Genomic DNA, 21038 nt, shown 5'->3' with positions numbered 1-21038 from the left:
AGTTCATTTTTGCTTTTGTTTCACTAGCTTTTTGAGATGTATCTTGAAAGAAGTTGCTGTGGCCAATGTCAAAGGGGTTACTGCTTATGTTGTCCTCTAGGATTTTGATGGATTCCTGTCTCACATTGAGGTCTTTCATCCATTTTGAGTTTATCTTGTGTATGGTGCTAGAGAATGGTCGAGTTTCATTCTTCTGCATGTGGCTATCCAGTTTTCCCAGCATCATTTACTGAAGAGACTGTCTTTTTTCCATTGAATATTTTTTCCTGCTTTGTTGAAGATTATTTGACCATACACTTGAGGGTCCATATCTGGTTGCTCTATTCTGTTCCATTGGTCTATATGTCTGCTTTTGTGCCAGTACCATGCTGTCTTGGTGATCACAGCTTTGTAATATAGCTTGAAATCGGGCAACATGATGTCCCCAGCTTTCTTTTTCTTTTTCAACATTTCCTTGGCGATTTGGGGTCTTTTCTGATTCCATACAAATTTTAAGATTGTTTGTTCCAGCACTTTGAAAAACATCACTGGAACTTTGATCAGTATGGCATTGAAGGTATATATTGCTCTGGGTAGCATAGACATTTTAACAATGCTTATTCCTTTGATCCATTAGCATGGAATATTTTTCCATCTTTTTGTCTCTTCCTCAAGTTCTTTCATGAGTGTTCTGTAGTTCCTAGAGTAAGGATACTTTACTCCTTTGGCTGGATTTATTCCGAGATATCTTATGGTTTTTGGTGCTACTGTAAATGGAATCATTTCTCTAATTTCTCTTTCTACAGTGGCATTGTTAGTGTATAAGAAAGCAACTGATTTCTGTGCATTGATTTTGTATCCTGCCACATTACTGAATTGTTTTATGAGTTCTAGTAATTTGGGGGTGGAGTCTTTTGGGTTTTCCACATAAAGTATCATGTCATGTGCAAGAAGAGAGAGTTTGACTTCTTTGCCAATTTGAACACATTTTATTTCTTTTTGTCGTCTGATTGCTGTTGCTAGGACTTCTAGTACTATGTTGAACAATAGTGGCAAGAGTGGGCATCCTTGACGTGTTTCTGATCTTAGGGGAAAGGCTCTCAGCTTTTCCCCATTGAGGATGATATTTACTGTGGGTTTTTCATAGATGGATTTTATGAACTTGAAGATTGTTCCCTCTATTCCTATACTCCGAAGAGTTTTAATTAGGAAAGGATGCTGTATTTTGTCAATTGCTTTTTCTGCATCAATTGAGAGGACCATATGGTTCTTCTCCCTCCTCTTATTAATGTGTTCTATCACACTGTTTGATTTGTGAATGTTGAACCAACCTTGCATCCCGGGGATAAATTCCACTTGGTCAGGGTAGATGATCCTTTTAATGTATTGTTGGATCCTATTAGCTAGAATTTTGTTGAGGATTTTGGAATCCATATGCATCAGGGATATCAGTCTGAAATTCTCCTTTTAGATGGGGTCTTTGCCTGATTTGGGGAACAAGGTAATGCTGGCCTCATAGAATGAGTCTGGAAGCTTCCTTCTGTTTCTATTTTTTGAAACAGCTTCAGTAGAATAGGTATTATTTCTTCTTTGAATGTTTGGTAGAATTCCCCAGGGAATCCATCAGGCCCTGGACTCTTGTTTTTTGGGAGGTTTTGGATCACTGCTTCAATCTCATTACTGGTTCTTGGCCTATACAGGTTGTCAATTTCTTCCTGTCAGTCTTGGCAGCTTATAGGTTTCCAGGAAGGCCTCCATTTTATCCAGATACTCAGTTTATTGGCATAGAGTTGTTGATAATAATTTCTACTAATTATTTCTATTTTTTGGTGTTAGTCATGATCTCTCCCATTTCAGTCATAATTTTATTAATTTGGTTCCTTTCTCTTTTCTTTTGGATAAGTCTGGTCCGTGGTTTATTGATCTTATTAATTCTTTCAAAGAACCAGCTTCTAGTTTCATTGATCTGCTCTACTGTTTTTCTGGTTTCCAATTCATTAATCTCTGCTCTAATCTTAATTGTTTCTCTTCTAATGCATGGCTTAGGCATCATTTGTTGCTTTTTCTCCAGTTCTTTAAGGTATAGAGTTAGTTGGTGAATTCAGGATTTTTCTATTTTTTTGAGTGAGGCTTGGATGGCTATGTATTTCCCCCTTAGGACCACCTTTGCAGTATCCTAGGTTTTGAACCAATGTGTTTTTTGTTCTCATTGATTTCCATGAATTGTTTAAGTTCTTCTCAGATTTCCAAACATTCTTGAGCAGAGTGGTCTTTAACTTCCAAGTGTTTGAATTTCTGCCAATTTTTTTTCTTGTGATTGAGTTCCAGTTTTAAAGCATTATAGTCTGAGAATATGCAGGGAATAATCTCAAACTTTTGGTATCAGTTGAGACCTGATTTGTGACCAACTATGTGGTCTATTCTGGAGAAAGTTCCATGTGTGCTCAAGAAGAATGAGTATTCTATTGTTTTAGGGTGGAATGTTCTGTATATATCTATGAGATCCATCTGATCCAGTGTGTCATTCAAAGTTCTTGTTTCTTTGGTGATTTTCTGCCTAGATGATATGTCTTTTGCTGGGAGTGGAGTATTGAGGTCTCCTACAATTAACGTATTGTTATCAATATGACTCTTCATTTTGGTTAACAGTTGGCATATATAGATGGCTGCTCCCATGTTGGGGGCATAGATATTTACAATTGTTAGATCTTCTTGTTGGATAGACCCTTTAAGAATGATACAGTATCCTTCTGTGTCTCTACCTACAGACTTTAGTTTAAAATCTAATTTGTCTGATATAAGAATTGCTACTCCAGCTTTCTTTTGAGGTACGTTGGCATGGAAGATGGATCTCCATCCCTTCACTTTCAGTCTGGATGTATCCTTAGGTTTAGAATGAGTCTCTTGTAGACAGCATATGGATGGGTCCTGTCTTTTTATCCAATCTGCAACCCTGTTCCTTTTTATGGGAGCATTTAGGCCATTCACGTTGTGAGTGATTTTTGAAAATATGAATTAATTGTCATCATGTTGCCCATGAAGATGTTGTTTTTATAGACTGTCTCTGTAAATTTCTGTTTTATATCACTCTTGGGGTCTTTCTCCTTTTATAGAACCCCCCTTAATATTTCCTGCAGGGCCAGCTTAGTGGTCCCATATTCTTTCAGTTCCTGCCGGCCGTGATAGCTCTGCATCTCTCTATCCATTCTAAATGAAAGCCTTGCCAGGTAAAGTATTCTTGGCTGCATGTTCTTCTCATTTAGTACCCTGAATATGTCTTGCCAGGCCTTTCAGGCATGCCAGGTCTCTGTGGATAGGTCTGATGTTATTCTGATGTTCTTCCCTCAGTACGTAAGAAATCTCTTCCCCCTAACTGCCCTTAAGATGGTTTCCTTGGTTCTAAGATTTGAAAGTTTTACTATTACATGCAGGGGTGTTGGCCTGTTTTCCTTGATTTTGGGAGGAGACTTCTCTGCCTCTAGGACACGAATGTTTGTTTCATCCCCCAGATTAGGGAAGTTCTCAGCTACAGTTTGCTCAAATACATCTTCTAGTCCTCTCTCTCTCTCCACTCCCTCCGGATTCCAATAATTCTGACATTGAAACGCTTCATGGTGTCACTTTTTTCTCTGATTCTATTTTCATGGATTCTGAGTTGTTTTTCCCTGGCCTCCTCTTTTCCCTTTTTATCTATTAAATTGTCTTCCACGTCGCTTATTCATTCTTCTGCCTCACTTACCCTAGCTGTTAGATTATCTAGATTAGATTGGATCTGATTGATAGCATTTTTAAGTTCTGCCAAATCAGCTTTCATTTCTGCCCTTAGAGACTCTATGTTGCCATTGATCGATTTCTCCATTCTAGCCATTGTCTTCACAATTGCTAGCCTGAATTCCATCTCCAACATCTTGGTTATATCTGCATCCATTTCTAAATCTGCTGCATAAGTCATAATCTTGGAGTGTTTTCTATTTTGGGGGCTCCTCCTCCTAGTCATTCTGTTGATGGGTGGTTGAGGATATCTATAGAGTCCAAATTATTGACCAGAACCCAAGCAAGATGCACCTGTTTTCTAGGGACCTTAGGGTTGTTGGCCTCTTGTTTTCCCGACCTGTCTTCTGGGGGAGGGGCCTGCTGCACTGTTACTCACGCAACCCTGTTTGGGCAGAGTTGCTCTTCCCCCTGTGGGGGGGGATGGGCTCAGTGGGAACCAGTTTTTGGGGCTTTTGTTCTCTGGCGCTTTCAGGTGGCTTTCTGCATCTCTTTTGAGAGTCAGAACAGAAGAGACCATTTCCCACCCTCTGCCTCAGAGCAGAGAGATCACAGTCTGTTCTTTAGTGAGCTCTCCAGGCCACAGTATCTCTGTTTCTGTCCGTGTTGCTATAAACTGCAGTATCCTGGGTTGTTTGCCCCTCCTCAGTGTCCCCAGTCCTGCCTGCAGTTCAGGCATGTCTCTGCCTTTTATGCTTCTAAAACCACCAGCCACTCCCAGTTTGCAAGTGTGACCCTGCCGCTCTGGGTTTCTGTTCCGGGGGCTGCCCTAAAGTCCTTTCCCCATGGCTACTGGTCTGCAAGTCTGTGCCCCGTTCCCAGCGTGTGAGGCTGTTGCTCACCAGTGGTGTAGGATCCCCATGGCCAGGCTCCCTCCCGCTGCCATTCATCCTCTGATATCTGCCCGTGGAATCACAGCTCCCTGCTTCATACCTCGAAACCAACCTCCCACGATATTCTGTTTGTAGAGATCCAGATCTTCTTACATCTCAGGCTGATTTCGTGTGTGCTCAAAGTGGTCTGATAGATATCCAGCTCAATTCCAGGGACCAGTTGGAATAGGGTCCCCTACTCCTCTGCCATCTTTTCTCTGAATCCTAAAATAAATCTTTAAAAACTAAAAGTAAAAATTAAGTGTCCATACTACTTATAGCCATTTATAGATTTAATGTAATTCCTATCAAAATTCCAATGACATTTTCATAGAAAAAGTAAAAATCTAAAATTTGTGTGGAACCACAAATGACTCTGAATTGCCAAAACAATCCTAAGAAAGGAGAACAAGGTAAGAGGCATCATATTTCTTGATTTCATATTATATTACAAAGGTATAGTAATCAAAAGTGTACAGTATTGGCATTAAAAACAGACACAAAGACCAATAGAACAGAACAGAGAGCCTCCAAATCAACCTTCATATATAGGGTCAACTAATATTTGACAAGGGAGCCAACTAATAATTAAGAAGGAAGCCAATATTTGACTCAGTGGAGAAAGGATAGTCTCTTCAATAAATAATGTTGGAGAGAGTGGTTAACCACATACAGAAGAATTAAATTGGACCCCTATCACATACCATCCATGAAAATTAATTCACAATGCATTAAAGACTTAAACATAAGACCTGAAACTGTAAACTCCTAAAAGACAACAGAGAAAAAGCCCTTTGACATTGGTCTTGGCAACTTTTTTTTTTTGTATATGACAAGAAAAGCACAAGTAACAATAGCTAAAATATAGGTAGTCATTCTTTATCTTGTATATGTGAACAATAGAATGTACCTGCAAATTTAGAGTGAGATGGTGTACATATACTTTAAGCAGAAAAAATAATAAATAAGCTTCTAATTTATTGACTTTTTATACAATTCTTTTAGAAAAATAAAACCTACTTTACCAAATCAAATAACATAAATAGGATTTTTCCTCCCCACCAACCTGATTCCCTTGGTAGTAAAATTGTAGTCTTGTTTCTTCTTCCATTCCTTCTTTCCCCTAGTTTCATTGGATACATTCAAACATACAAACATAAAGGGATTTTTCTGATATGCCTATTGTCTTTTGCCTAGATTCCTATCATTGTCTCTTAAATGATCTCATTGCTTCTAATCTGGTTCTGCTCCAGTCACTTTAAAAATAAAGAATGAATTTTTAGTTTAACACCAATACCCTTAATGATTCAATCCTTACCTACCCTTCTAATCTCATGTCCTGCCACATGTAATTTGTGCACCATACACCCATATTTACTTGTATTTCTTCAAAAATGATATTATGGTGGTTTATTTCTGTAGACTTTAATATATTATATTCCTCTTACCTAATATATGTTTTCCTTCTTTGTCTAGGTCAAAACTACCCTTTATTCAAAACTTATCTTAAAACTCAGGAATTACTTCCTGACTCATTCGTTGTTTTTCCCATACCACACTAGAAACCTGCAGACTTGTTACTCCCCCAATCACAACTCTGGTCAAACTAGTGTATGTTTTTAAGTTTTTAATTCCAGTTAGTTAATATACAGTGTAATTCAACACCCAGTGCTCATCACAACAACTGCACTCCTGAATCCCATCATCTATTTCACCCATCCCTCCACCCACCTCCCCTCTGGTAACCATCAGTTTGTTCTCCAAAGTTAAGAATCTGTTTCTCTCTCTCTCTCTCTTATTTTTCCACTTATTTGTTGTGTTTCTTAAATTTCACATATGAGTGAAATCATATGGTATTTATATATATTTCTCCAAAAATATGGAATGTTTCATGAATTTGCTTGTCATCCTTGCACAAGGGCCAGGCTAATCTTCTCTGTGTCATTCCAACTTTAGCATATGTGCTTCCAAAGTGAGCACAAACTAGTGTATTTTTAAAGTCTGATGGTTGGGGCACTTGGGTGACAGTAAAGCATCTGACTCTTGATCTCAGCTCAGGTCTTGATCCCAAGGTCATTAAGTTCAAGCCCCATATTGGGCTCCATGCTGGGCATGGAGCCTACATAAAAAATATAAATTAGTAAAGTCTGATGGTTATATAATACCATTGCTTCACCAATGCATATCTAAGAATGAAACTAATGACTGAGAAATGGAAGATGCTCACTCTCCTCATGCCTTGGTAATGGATTATTTAGACAGTCTGTTGCTTAGATCCATTCCTTATTCTTTTCACTATTCCAAAGAGTTTGGCCTGCCCAGAAGAAAATAAATCTACTCAGCCATCAGAAAAGATGAAACCCAACTTTTACATCAACATGGATGGGACTGGAGGAGATTATGCTAAGTGAAATAAGTCAAGCAGAGAAAGTCAATTATCATATGGTTTCACTTATTTGTGGAACGTAAGGAATAGCATGGAGGACATTAGGAGAAGGAAGGGAAAAATGGAGGGGGTGGAATTGGCAGAGAGATGAACCATGAGAGACTATGGACCTGAAAAACAAACAGGGTTTTAGAGGGGAAGGGGGAGGGGGGAATGGTTAGCCAGGTGATGGGTATTAAGGAGGGCACATACTGCATAGAGCACTGGGTATTATACTAAAACAATGGATCATGGATCACTACATCAAAAACTAATGATGTATTGTATGGTGACTAACATAACATAGTAAAATTAAAAAAAAAAAGAAAATAAGAAATCAACAATAAGTCCAATAATTACTAATATTTCACAGTTGAGAAAATTGAACACAAAAGATTAAATTCTTCTCTGAATTACAGAGCTAGTAAGTGACAGAACCAAAATTTTACCTCTAGGAGGACAACTCCAAAACACATGCTCTAAAACATTATAAGATATTGACTTTTACCAAAGAAAAATGGACAATATACACATATTACACTGGAAGTGATCACTAAATGTTATAGTTTCTAAGCTAGGCATGGCTAAAATACCTTTCATTTTTGCAAATATTTTTAAAAAATTGACCATCTATTAAGTATGAGCTGGTTTAATGCTAACCTAAACCAAATACATTTAAAGTTTGGAATAGTCTAACTTTTTCTAAAAACAGAAACTCTGAAAACAGGTGAAAAAGAAAACTTCCAAGGGCCTGTGAAAACAACACTGACTCTGATATCATATAGGGTCTAAAACCAGGCTTTTCCATTAACTAGCTATGTGCATTGAATGTGTACCTTAGCCTTTTCAAGCTACTCTAAAATAGTAATTGTAATAGTGTTATTCTTTTCAGTACTATGTATGTGAGAAAGTACCTAGCACCACAATTATTGATCATTATCAATTCCTTCCTTTAAATGTATGCTTTAATAAGCATCCTTTACCTTCTTAAAGTGGCTTCAGCATTTTGTTTTGAGTTATTTTCATGCATAAAAATGCATGTCATTTACAAATTATCACATCTGGTATTTGACAAATGTTAAGGAACCTCTCAATATTACTTAGCTCATATAAGTTCTATATATGTGGAAAAGAAATTCCATGATATTAAAATAAAGTATTGAAAAATTATATAGTCAGTTCAACAGAATTTTACATGATATCCAAAAAAAAAAAAAAAAGAAAGAAAGAAAGAAAGAAAAAGAAAAGAAATCATGCCCATTCTTTTTATTTTCAGTTCTCTACATTAACATCTACTGGTTGCCGCACCAGGAACTAGCTTGAAGAATACAAATGCTGCTGATCAGACAGTTACCTATTCTGAAAATTGTACAAAAAAAAGGAGGGGAGTGAATGAAATTAGAGCACAAGTAATTTAAGAAAAGAAAGATGTTGCTATACATGACTATTATGAATTATTAAGAGAAATTGTGATGTTTCCTTCTTTTTCATTTCTGCTAGTTTAGATTCTTCCTGGAAGTGCATAAGAACTGTTTGCTAATCACTCTCTTTTTGACTAATGCCAAAGAATCAATAAGCTAGGCATTTGAAGCAAAAATACATGATTAGGAAGGGGGAAAGATGGCAGAGGAGTAGGGGACCCTATTTCAACTGGTCCCCAGAATGAAGCTGGATATCTACCAAACCACTCTGAGCACCCACAAAACCAGCCTGAGATGTAAGAAGATCTGGATCTCTACAAAGAGAATATTACAGGCGGTTGGTTTTGAGGTACGAAGTGGGGAGCAGTGATTCCACAGGCAGATATCAGAGGATAAATGGCAGCAGGAGTGTGCCTGGCCGTGGGGATCCTACACCGCCCATGAGCGACAGCCTTGCTCGCTGGGGACAGGGCACAAAGGGGAGAGATGTGCCCCGAACTGGAGGCAGGACTGGGAGCGCTGCAGAGGGGCACACAACCAAGGACGCTGCAGTTTATAGCAGCATGGACAGAAACGGAGACAGTGTGGCCTGGAGAGCTCACTGAAGAACAGAATGCAGTATCTCTGCTCTGAGGTAGAGGGTCAGAAATGGTCTGTTATGCTCTGACTCCCAGAAGAGACATGGAGAGCCACCAGGGAAAGCCCCCAGAGAACAAAAGCCCCAAAGACTAATTCCCACTGAGCCCATCCCCCACCACAGGGGGGCAGGGCAACTCCACCCAAACAGGGTTGCCTGAGTAACCGCGTGGCAGGCCCCTCCCACAGAAAACAGCCTGGGAAAAAAAGAGGCCAGCAACCCTAAGGTCCCAAGAAAACAGGTGCATCTTGCTTGGGTTCTGGCCAATAATTTGGACTCTATACATTCCCTCAAACACCCATCAACAGAATGACAAGGAGGAGGAGCCCCCAAAATAGAAAAGACTCAGAGATTATGATTTATGCAGCAGATTTACAAATGGATGCAGATATAACCAAGATGTCGGAGATGGAATTCAGGTTAGCAATTGTGAAGACAATGGCTAGAATGGAGAAATCACTTAATGGCAACATAGAGTCTCTAAGGGCAGGAATAAAAGGTGAATTGGCAAAATTTAAAAATGCTATCAATGAGATCCAATCCAATCTAGATAATCTAACGGGTAGGGTAACTGAGGCAGAAGAGAGAATCAGTGACTTGGAAGACAATATAATAGATAAAAAGGGAAAAGAGGAGGCCAGGGAAAAACAACTCAGAATCCATGAAAATAGAATCAGAGAAATAAGTGACACCATGAAGCGTTCCAATGTCAGAATATTTGGAATCCTGGAGGGAGTGGAGAGAGAGAGAGGACTAGAAGAAGTATTTGAGCAAATTGTAGCTGAGAACTTCCCTAATCTGGGGAATGAAACAAACATTCGCATCCTAGAGGCAGAGAAGACACCTCCCAAGATCAAGGAAAACAGGCCAACACCCCTGCATGTAATAGTAAAACTTGCAAATCTTAGAACCAAGGAAACCATCTTACGGGCAATTAGGGGAAGAGATTCCTTATGTACAGAGGGGGGAACATCAGAATAATGTCAGTCCTATCCACAGAGACCTGGCATGCCTGAAAGGCCTGGCAAGACATAGTCAGGGTACTAAATGAGAAGAACATGCAGCCAAGAATACTTTATCTGGCAAGACTTTCATTTAGAATGGATGGAGAGATGCAGAGCTTCCACGGCCAGCAGAAACTGAAAGAATATATGACCACTAAGCTGGCCCTGCAAGATATATTAAGGGGGGTTCTATAAAAGGAGAAAGACCCCAAGAGTGATGTACAACAGAAATTTACAGGGACAATCTATAAAAACAACGTCTTCACAGGCAACATGATGGCAATTAATTCATATCTTTCAATAATCACTCTTAACATGAAAGGCCTAAATGCTTGCATAAAACAGCACAGGGTTGCAGATTGGATAAAAAGACAGGACCCATTCATATGCTCTCTACAAGAGACTCATTTTGAACCTAAAGATACATCCAGACTGAAAGTGAAGTGATGGGGATCCATCTTCCATGCCAGCAGATATCAAAAGAAAGCTGGGGTAGGAATTCTTATATCAGACAAATTAGATTTTAAACTAAAGTCTGTAATTAGACACAGAAGGACACTATATCATTCTTAAAGGTTTTATTGAACAAGCAGATCCAACAGTTGTAAATATTTATGCCCCCAACATGGGAGCAGCCATCTACATAAGCCAACTGTTAACCAAAATAAAGAGTCCTATTGATAACAATACGTTAATTGTAGGAGACCTCAATACTCCACTCTCAGCAATGAACAGATCATCTAAGCAGAAAATCAACAAGGAAACAAGAGCTTTAAATCATACATTGGACCAGATGGACCTCATAGATATTTACAGAACATTCCACCCTAAAACAACAGAATACTCATTCTTCTTGAGTGCACATGGAACTTTCTCCAGAATAGACCACCTATTGGGTCACCAATCAGGTCTCAACCGATACCAAAAGATTGAGATTATTCCCTGCATATTCTCAGACCACATGCTCTAAAACTGGAAGTCAATCACAAGAAAAAAATTGGCAGAAATTCAAACACTTGGAAGCTAAAGACCACTCTGCTCAAGAATCTTTGGGTCAACCAGGAAATCAAAGAAGAACTTAAACAATTCATGGAAATTAATGAGAACAAAAACACATCAGTCCAAAACCTATGGGATACTGCAAAGGCAGTCCTAAGGGGGAAATACATAGCCATCCAAGCCTCACTCAAAAAAATAGAAAAATCCCAAATTCACCAGCTAACTCTACACCTTAAAGAACCAGAGAAAAAGCAACAAACGACGCCTAAGCAACACATTAGAAGAGAAATAATTAAAATTAGAGCAGAGATTAATGAATTAGAAACCAGAAACACAGTAGATCAGATCAACAACACTAGAAGTTAGTTCTTTGAAAGAATTAATAAAATCGATAAACCACCGGCCAGACTTATCCAAAAGAAAAGAGAAAGGTCCCAAATAATAAAATGATGAATCAAAGGGGAGAGATCACGACTAGCACCAAGGAAATAGAAATAATTATTAGAAATTATTATCAACAACTATATGCCAATAAACTGAGGAATCTGGATGAAATGGAGGCCTTCCTGGAAACGTATAAGCTACCAAGACTGACAGGAAGAAATTGACAACCTGAATAGGCCAAGAACCAGTAACGAAATTGAAGCAGTGATCCAAAACTCCCAAAAAACAAGAGTCCAGGGCCTGATGGATTCTCTGGGAAATTCTACCAAACGTTCAAAGAAGAAATAATACCTATCCTACTGAAGCTGTTTCAAAAAGTAGAAACAGAAGGAAAACTTCCAAACTCATTCTATGAGGCCAGCATTACCTTAATCCCGAAACCAGGCAAAGACCCCATCAAAAAGGAGAATTTCAGACCGATATCCCTGATGAATATGGATTCCAAAATCCTCAACAAAATCCTAGCCAATAGGATCCAACAATACATTAAAAGGATCATCCACCACGACCAAGTGGGATTTATCCCTGGATGCAAGGGTGGTTGAACATTCACAAATCAATCAATGTGATAGAACATATTAATAAGAGGAGGGAGAAGAAACATATGGTCCTCTCAATTGATGCAGAAAAAGCATTTGACAAAATAAAACATGCTTTCCTGATTAAAATTCTTCAGAGTAGAGGGAACATTCCTCAAATTCATAAAATCCATCTATGAAAAACCCACAGCAAATATCATCCTCAATGGGGAAAAGCTGAGAACCTTTCCCTTGAGATCAGGAACACGTCAAGGATGCCCACTCTTGCCACTCTTGTTCAACATAGTACTAGAAGTCCTAGGAACAGCAATCAGACAACAAAAAGAAATAAAAAGTATTCAAATTGGCAAAGAAGAAGTCAAACTCTCTCTTTTCACACATGACATGATTCTTTATGTGGAAAACCCAAAAGACTCCACCCCCAAAATTACTAGAACTCATCCAGCAATTCAGTAATGTGGCAGGATACAAAATCAATGCACAGAAATCAGTTGCTTTCTTATACACTAACAACGCAACTGTAGAAAGAGAAATTATAGAAAGGATTCCATTTACAATAGCACCAAAAACCATAAGATTCCTCGGAAAAAACCTAACCAAAGAGGTAAATGATCTATACTCTAGGAACTACAAAACACTCATGAAAGAAATTGAAGAAGACACAAAAAGATGGGAAAATATTCCATGCTCATGGATTGGAAGAATAAACATTGTTAAAATGTCTATGCTACCCAAAGCAATCTAGACCTCCAATGCCATCCCGATCAAAATTCCAATGACATTTTTCAAAGTGCTGGAACAAACAATCCTAAAATTTGTATGGAATCAGAAAAGACCCCGAATCGCCAAGGAAATGTTGAAAAAGAAAAACAAAGTTGGGGGCATCACGTTGCCTAATTTCAAGCTATATTACAAAGCTGTGGTCACCAAGACAGCATGGTAAACACAGACATATTGACCAATGGAACAGAATAGAGAACCCAGATACGGACCCTCAACTCTATGGTCAAATAATCATCAACAAAGCAGGAAAAAACATCCAATGGAAAAAAGACAGGCTCTTCAATAAATGGTGCTGGGAAAATTGGACAGCCACATGCAGAAGAATGAAACTCAACCATTCTCTAACAGCATACACAAAGATAAGCTCAAGGTGGATGAAAGACCTCAATGTGAAACAGGAATCCATCAAAATCCTAGAGGAGAACATAGGCAGTAACCTCTTTGACATCTCCCACAGCAACTTCTTTCAAGATACATCTCCAAAACCTAGTGAAACAAAGTGAAAAATGAACTTTTGGGACTTCATCAAGATAAAAAGCTTCTGCACAGCCAAGGAAACAGTCAAGAAAACAAAGAGGCAACCCACAGAATGGGAGAAGATATTTGCAAATGTTACTACAGATAAAAGGCTGGTATCCAAAATCTATAAAGATCTTCTCAAACTCAACACCCAAAAAAACAAATAATCAAGTCAAAAAGTGGGCAGAAGATATGAAAAGACACTTCTCTGAAGAAGACATACAAATGGCTAACAGACACATGAAAAGATGTTCATCATCATTAACCATCAGGGAAATCCAAATCAAAACCACATTGAGATACCACCTTACACCAGTTAGAATGGCAAAAATGGATGGGGAAAGGAACAACAATTGTTGGAGAGGTTGTGGAGAAAGGGGAACCCTCTTACACTGTTGGTGGGAATGCAAGTTGGTACAGCCACTTTGGAAAACAGTGTGGAGGTTCCTCAAAAGTTTAAAAATAGAGCGACCGTATGACCCAGCAATTGCAATCCTGGGTATTTACCCCAAAGACACAGATGTAGTGAAAAGAAGGGCCATATGCACCCCAATGTTCATAGCAGCAATGTCCGCAATAGCCAAACTGTGGAAAGAGCCAAGATGCCCTTCAACAGATGAATGGATAAAGAAGATATGGTCCATATAGACAATGGAATATTACTCATCCATCAGAAAGGATGAATACCCAACTTTTACATCAACATGGATGGGACTGGAGGAGATTATGCTAAGTGAAATAAGTCAAGCAGAGAAAGTCAATTATATGGTTTCACTTATTTGTGGAACATAAGGAATAGCATGGAGGACATTAGGAGAAGGAAGGGAAAAATGGGGGCGGTAATTGGAGGGAGAGATTAACCATGAGAGACTATGGACTCTGAGAAAGAAACAGCGTTTTAGAGGGGAGGGGGGAGGGGGGATTTGTTAGCCCGGTGATGGGTATTAAGGAGGGCATGTACTGCATGGAACACTGGGTGTTATACGAAAACAATGGAGCGTGGATCACCACATCAAAAACCATTGATGTATTGTATGGTGACTAACATAACATAATAAAATTTAAAAAAATGATTATATCACTTATCTCAGAGTATCAGGGGCTGATGTTTAAAAACAAATACACACACATTGGACAACTTTGGAATCCCCTTTAGATTCTTAAATATCCCAGGCAAAGCATACATTATTAATGCAGATGGACTTTATGTGTAATAATCATTACATAGATAAACTAATACAAAGACTTATACAATGAGCTGGATATATGAATATTATTCTATTATGAGAATATTGTGTTCTAACCTTAATGATTAGCAATCACTGGTGGAAAAATTCCATAAAGAGCAACACTTTAAATATTCAGATTGTAGTATTGACTATGTATTTCAGTTTTTCAGAAATAAAATCTCTAGAAACTTACTCCTCTTTAATTGAAGCAAGATGACTTTGATTCTTATATGACTGAATGGGCTAAATTAGGGATGTTTGGACCTTATATTAGGCAGAAACTTTTTTGGTTGCAGGAGAAGATCCAAATAACACTGTGTCATAAAGTACACAGTTTTCTAAAATAACAAGACTTTTTGTATTTTTTTGCTATAGAAGCTGATTCACTCCTCAAAACAGGCAGACTGGCATTTCTATAATTCTGTTGTCCTTTCCCACAAGATTGCAAGTTGCTGTATTTCCTGACATCCCGTTTATATCCTAATCCATCTAAATGCTTATTTTGCCAGAACTCATTACTTGACCCTTAGCTACAAATGAGACTGAATTAAAAAGTATTTAGCTTTTACTTCTTATAAACTGGAAGTAAGTAGGGTATAAATGTTTGGGAAATGGGCATTAGTGTTAGCTGACCTACAGTTTCAACCACAGAGGTAAAGCTTTTTAATGCAGCTCTCTATTGCTAAGAGAAATTATGTTCTATTGGACCTACTTTTCCAATGTAGTTGATACTATGGATAATAGCACATATGTTCGCACAATAAATAACTCAGATCCACTTTAAGAGAGATATTGTATTAGAACACTTGCTTCATCCACTGTGGCATTTATTTCTGTTCTTGTGTTTAAACTGAGTTTCAACCAACAGTATGAGATGCTTTAAGTATAATCACTTTATGGATAGAGGAAGTGTCATGTTGTTAACTTAGTAAATTCCTTAGAATTGTTGGAATGTTAGTATTATTTCAATTATAATTGATAAATCACATGGAACCTCTGAATAGGACAGATTGTTGAAATTTCAGTAAATTCCTTTTTTAAATTTAAATTTAAATTTTTTTAAGTAATCTCTACACCCAATGTGGGGCTCAAACTCATGACCCTGAGATCGAGTCACATGCTCGACTGACTGGCCAGCCAGGCACCCCAGTTTCAGTAAATTCTTAATAAAAATACAGACAGACAGATGAAAATAGATTTTAAATCAAAATGTGCCATTACTCAAAGAAACTTAAATCATCACTAAAGTTCTTTATGTTTACAAAGCTAGCTATGGATTTAAAGCCCCTGAGATGATTTTCAAAACAAACTTCATGCCTCTAATTCAATCTATCTGAATTAAAACATATCTCTATTGTCAACAAGTCACCAGGTGTCTTGTTGCTTTGGTTTTCAGACTAACATTTAATAACAAGTATACAACCCAATGTTGTACACCTTTAAAAAAATTGTTTTTAGGGGCGCCTGGGTGGCTCAGTCGTTAAGCATCTGCCTTCGGCTCAGGTCATGATCTCAGGGTCCTGGGATCGAGCCCCACATCGGGCTCCCTGCTTCGCAGGAAGCCCGCTTCTCCCTCTCCTACTCCCCCTGCTTGTGTTCCCTCTCTCGCTATGTCTCTCTCTGTCAAATAAATAAATAAAATCTTAAAAAAAATTGTTTCTATTATTTTAATATAGTAACCTGCAAATAAGAGTAATGAACAGTTACTAATAAGAGTGTAAATGAGCCTCATCAATAAAGTTGATTTAAAATAAAGCAATTTTATTCTGGGAAGTTTGGATCTCCAAAGATTTCACAATATATGATCTGATACACACTTGTAACACTTAAGAGAAAGAATGTTAAAAATAAGAGAATTGTACTAACAAATTAAAAAGTCTAGAAAGCTTTGATTTCCAATTCATTGAAATTCAATTAGGCCACTTGTCTGAGAAGAAATTTCAGTTCAAGATCCTCGAAAAGTTCAAGTTCTCCTTGAGATTCAGTGCTACACAGCTACTGTTCATCAGACAGCTAAGCTTGCTGATGGGTTAATTAATCACATCAGCCCAACTGGAAGGCAAGTTTCAAATTACTCAATGGAGTGTTGTCACTGCCAATGATTTCTTATTCTATATCTTGGCGGAGGAGACTTTATCATTAATGAACAAGTGAACTCCAAAACTTGGTTAAGAGCTCTCTTAGAGACAAGAAAGTTTAAATTTCTTCCCTGAATTTCTAAATTCCCCTTAATAAGATGGCATGAAACACAGAAATATGTTAGCAATGAAAAAACAGAATGCATTTTAAGTTCTCCAGATTAAAATAATTATAGTAATAATTTTAAAATGACAAAATATATCTAAATATTGGATTGGTGGGGGACACCTGAGTGGCTCAGTTGGTTAAGCATTTGCATTCAACTCAGGTTATGATCCCAGCGTCCTGGGATCAAGCCCAGCCTTGGGGGTCCCTGCTCAGTGGGGAGCCTACCTCTCTCTCTCCCCCTCTCCCTCTGCTGCTCCCCCTGCTTGTTCTATCTCTCTCTGTCAAATAAATAAATAAAATCTTTTAAAAAATAAACAATAATAAATATTGGATTTTTCTAGGGTTCTCTTCCCCTATATATACTGTTTTTCTTTTTTTTTTTAATTTAGAGTTCTCATTTTCTTTTTTATTTTTAAGATTTTATTTTATTTATTTGACAGAGAGAGACACAGCGAGAGAGGGAACACAAGCAGGGGGAGTGGGAGAGGGAGAAGCAGGCCTTCCGCTGAGCAGGGAGCCTGATGCGGAGCTCGATCCCAGGACCCTGGGATCATGACCTGAGCAGAAGGCAGACACTTAATGACTGAGCCACCCAGGCGCCCCCTGTTTTTTTTATACAGATAGGTTTCTCTTTTACCTAGACATTTTTATAACTTTCTCTTCTACTTATTACAATATATTTTAATATTTTAACAAACTTCATGTTACCTTGTGTTATAGTTTCAACATGTCTTTGTTACCCTGTGTTATAGTTTCAACATGTCTTTGTTTTTATTAACAACAAATGTGAAAATAAACCTTCAATATTTAATAAACTGGCATACTGATTAGGCCAGTCTTTATCTTTTCATGTCGTCAAGTAGAAATATTAGCTACAAAGTGTCAAAATATGTTGTTATTTCAAATGATATAATAATATTAATATTGACAATACCGAAAATAATGTTTAAACCTTACCAAGCTAGGTAGTGGACTAACATATTTGTTACTCTTCAACCTATTTTTAGGCCCCATGCAAGTCATCAGATATTTCAAGTTTTATTTTAATTTTTTTTTATTCAAAAGCCTCCTTAATAATTTATAGGTAAATACGAAAAAACCAAAGTCAACATTTACAAAGGCATCTTTTGCAGAAATCTGTATGCACATTTATTGTTATAAAGATTTTTTAAATTTTCTGATACTTACATAATAAGACAATAACAGTAATAATAATAAGCATGGTAAAATTCCTAATACTTAAAGAATGTTTTCTATATACCAGGTACTGTGCTATGTAAAATTGCAACATGGATTCAAAAAGACCTAACTTTGGTCTTTTTTAACCTTGAGAATTTTGTTCATTTCTCTAAGCCTCAGTATCCTCATTTATAAAACAGGCATAATGAACATAACTGCTTCATAAGGCTGTGATGAATAATTATGAGAATAAATGAAAAATGCAACGTAAAAGCTCAGTATAAGGTAGATTGTATGATGATTATGAAGATGCTTAGCAATGCATTGATTTCTACTTCCTCCTCTTAATTTTTAACCTGTTAATTAATCTTTGTGTCTTTGTTACTTAGCACAGAACCTGCAACATTATAATTACTCAAAAAGATTAGTTAAACTGGGATGCCTGGGTGGCTCAGCCGGTTAAGTGTCTGCCTTCAGCTCAGGTCATGATCCCAGGGTCCTGGGATGGAGTCCTGAATCAGGCTTCTTGCTCAGCAGGGAAGCTGCTTCTCCCTCTGCGGGCCTCTCCTCCTGCTTGTGCTCTCTCTCTGTCTCTCTCTCTGGCAAATAAAGAAATAAAAATCTTTAAAAAAAAAACGATTAAACTGAAAAGAGACTATATCAATGTATGCTCAGAGAGTATCTAAATGGATTTTTCCTTTTAATAAAAAGCCAATATTTGTATTTTATAATATTGGTGTTTTCTAATCATTATTTCACTTCCCAATTTATGTATTTTCAATTTAGGTGCTAACTTCTTTGAGTTTCGTTTTATTGTACCACCGCTTTATACAGTATATTTTGTGTTTTAATATTTATTTTATTTAAGCTATGAAATACATCAATTATTTGTTTCCTTATATTTTCAGCCTGTTTTCCCCTTATGATTGATTTTATGGACAAAGGATTATAAAATATTCAAATAAATCATATATTGCATTAATGAATAAAGGAAAATAACAGAACACACAAAAAATGTGTTTTGCATGTATGTGTGTTTGTGTTTTGATACTTTTTGGAAGAGGTCGTTGAGACAATGTGACTGCTTGTTGAACTGTGAGTTGGACCAAGGGAATTGGAGTCTCCTTACCCTCTCCCCTATCCCTGGAATGTACATCCCACCCACCATTCCCACACTAGGAGCTGTTTCAAGGAGGTAACCTTGACAGAGTAAGGCATTGTTGAGACCAACTGAATGGTATACATGACTGAAACCCATTAAGGCCACTATATGAACGCATAAGATTCTGGTGGCAGGTGCAGAGATTTACTCGTCTTGTGGTCACCAAAGACAAGTCTTATATATAAGTTTCTTTGCTTATTAAACCTGCCACCTACCAATCTGGAGTGGTCTGCCTCTTTCTTCCTTTTTCTCCTTGCCCTCTGAGTACAGGGGTCACTTTCAGATTTCACCCAAGAAACTCTCAAGTTTGTGAACCAATAATGCTATAGTTGGTGTTATTATTTTTAGGACAGATTGGGAAATATCTTTGAATAAAAGGAAATTCAACATTAGGTGTAATTGGCCTTTAAGAGGAAAATTTTTGCTTAGAAATCTGAAGCTGAGTAAGATTCCAGAAATCCTTTTAAAATAGAAATTTCATATGTGTCATTCTTTTGCTAAAAAAATAAAAACAAAAGGAACTGATGAGTCTGGGTAGAAAGACAGCATAAGGAACAGACCAATGTCAAAGCTAGAAGAGAAATCAGAGTCAGATGCAATATACACTTAGCATTTAGGTTTAGTTTATTGAAATTGGATGTTTTCTTCCTATCGTGAAAGAATTAATATTAAATGAAAAGTAACATACTAACTAAGGGTAAACAAACAAATAATTTTTTAGCAATTCTAGATAGCTAGTGGGAATTTAAATTTATAATAAGCTCTTTTGGATATAACAATATATCATAGTATTGCACAAAGGTCAAAACCACATGATGATAATAAATAGAATCAACGTAATTATTAGTAGATACACATCTAAAGTTAATATTATTTCTGTCATAAGCTAAGAAGCACAGTATGAGATTCATATCAAATGTTTGTTTCTTAAAGAGTTGATACTAATAACCACTTGAAACCTTATTAGGTGTCATTTCATTTTTAGAATATAAATTTTTCTTTCCTATTCATTTTGTTTTCTGTCTCCTGGCTTAAATAATCAAATAATTCATTTTAAAAAAGAGGTATTTGAGAAACTCTGATATGCGCACACAATTTGCAAAAATTAATTTAAACCCAATTGAACTTTTGAGCCATCACAGTATCCCTTTAAAAAAGTTTCAGGGGAAAGGAGCTCAATACCATGGCCTTGCTATATAAACAAACTCAATAAAGGGAATAAAAAAAGTGTCTGGAGGGAAAAATTAAATGAAAGGAGAATAAATCTATCAAAACAAATTTCTTTCCTCTAAATTAGTATGGCGATGTTTCTTCCTCTGCTCTAACCCACAAGGATCAAGTGTTAGATCAATGTCTATTTTACTGGAAGATTATGGATTGGGGCTGCAGCATGTCTTGAGAGCTTGTCTGGTCGATTTCCTTGCCTTCAGGTGAGACTATCTCTAAAGTAGTTTAGACAAATGAGTATTGTAATTGTAATAATTTCTAGCAAGAGTGATCTCATGACCTTCTTTCATTTATTTCTTCATTGATGAGCTCTCATTATTTAATATTTATTTACAGTTAAGCATTATCTGAATGCTTCAACCCAAATGTTGTAAAGTACCTAGAATAGTGCCTGACATATTGCAGCTACTTAGGAAGAGTCAAATAATTAAAGTCAGTGAAAGGCCTTGTGTCTTTTTCCTAGTTTCCCAGTCTTTTAATTCTCTATTCACAAAGTATGAAAGAATAATAGAAGTTCAGGTTTGAAAGAGTCTTAAAAAATGTCCCCACAGTTCTCAACTTGGATTTCTCAAGCTGAACTACTACCTTTAATACTATACTA

At 37.1% G+C, this 21038-nt stretch overlaps 1 non-coding gene across 1 annotated transcript; it reads right to left on the bottom strand.

Annotated features, from left to right (window-relative positions):
- Positions 1-6495: 6495 nt before the first annotated feature.
- On the bottom strand, positions 6496-6602 carry LOC123851378 (U6 spliceosomal RNA). The gene has a single exon (XR_006792567.1). It is a non-coding gene; the product is annotated as a U6 spliceosomal RNA (small nuclear RNA).
- Between the last annotated feature and the right edge of the window lie 14436 nt (positions 6603-21038).

Source organism: Mirounga angustirostris, unplaced genomic scaffold (genome assembly GCF_029215605.1).
Source record: "Mirounga angustirostris isolate CCGP_5_RB_7025 unplaced genomic scaffold, mMirAng1.0.hap1 SCAF_11, whole genome shotgun sequence".
Taxonomy (NCBI): domain Eukaryota; kingdom Metazoa; phylum Chordata; class Mammalia; order Carnivora; family Phocidae; genus Mirounga; species Mirounga angustirostris.
This window is presented reverse-complemented; position numbering and strand designations above follow the sequence as displayed.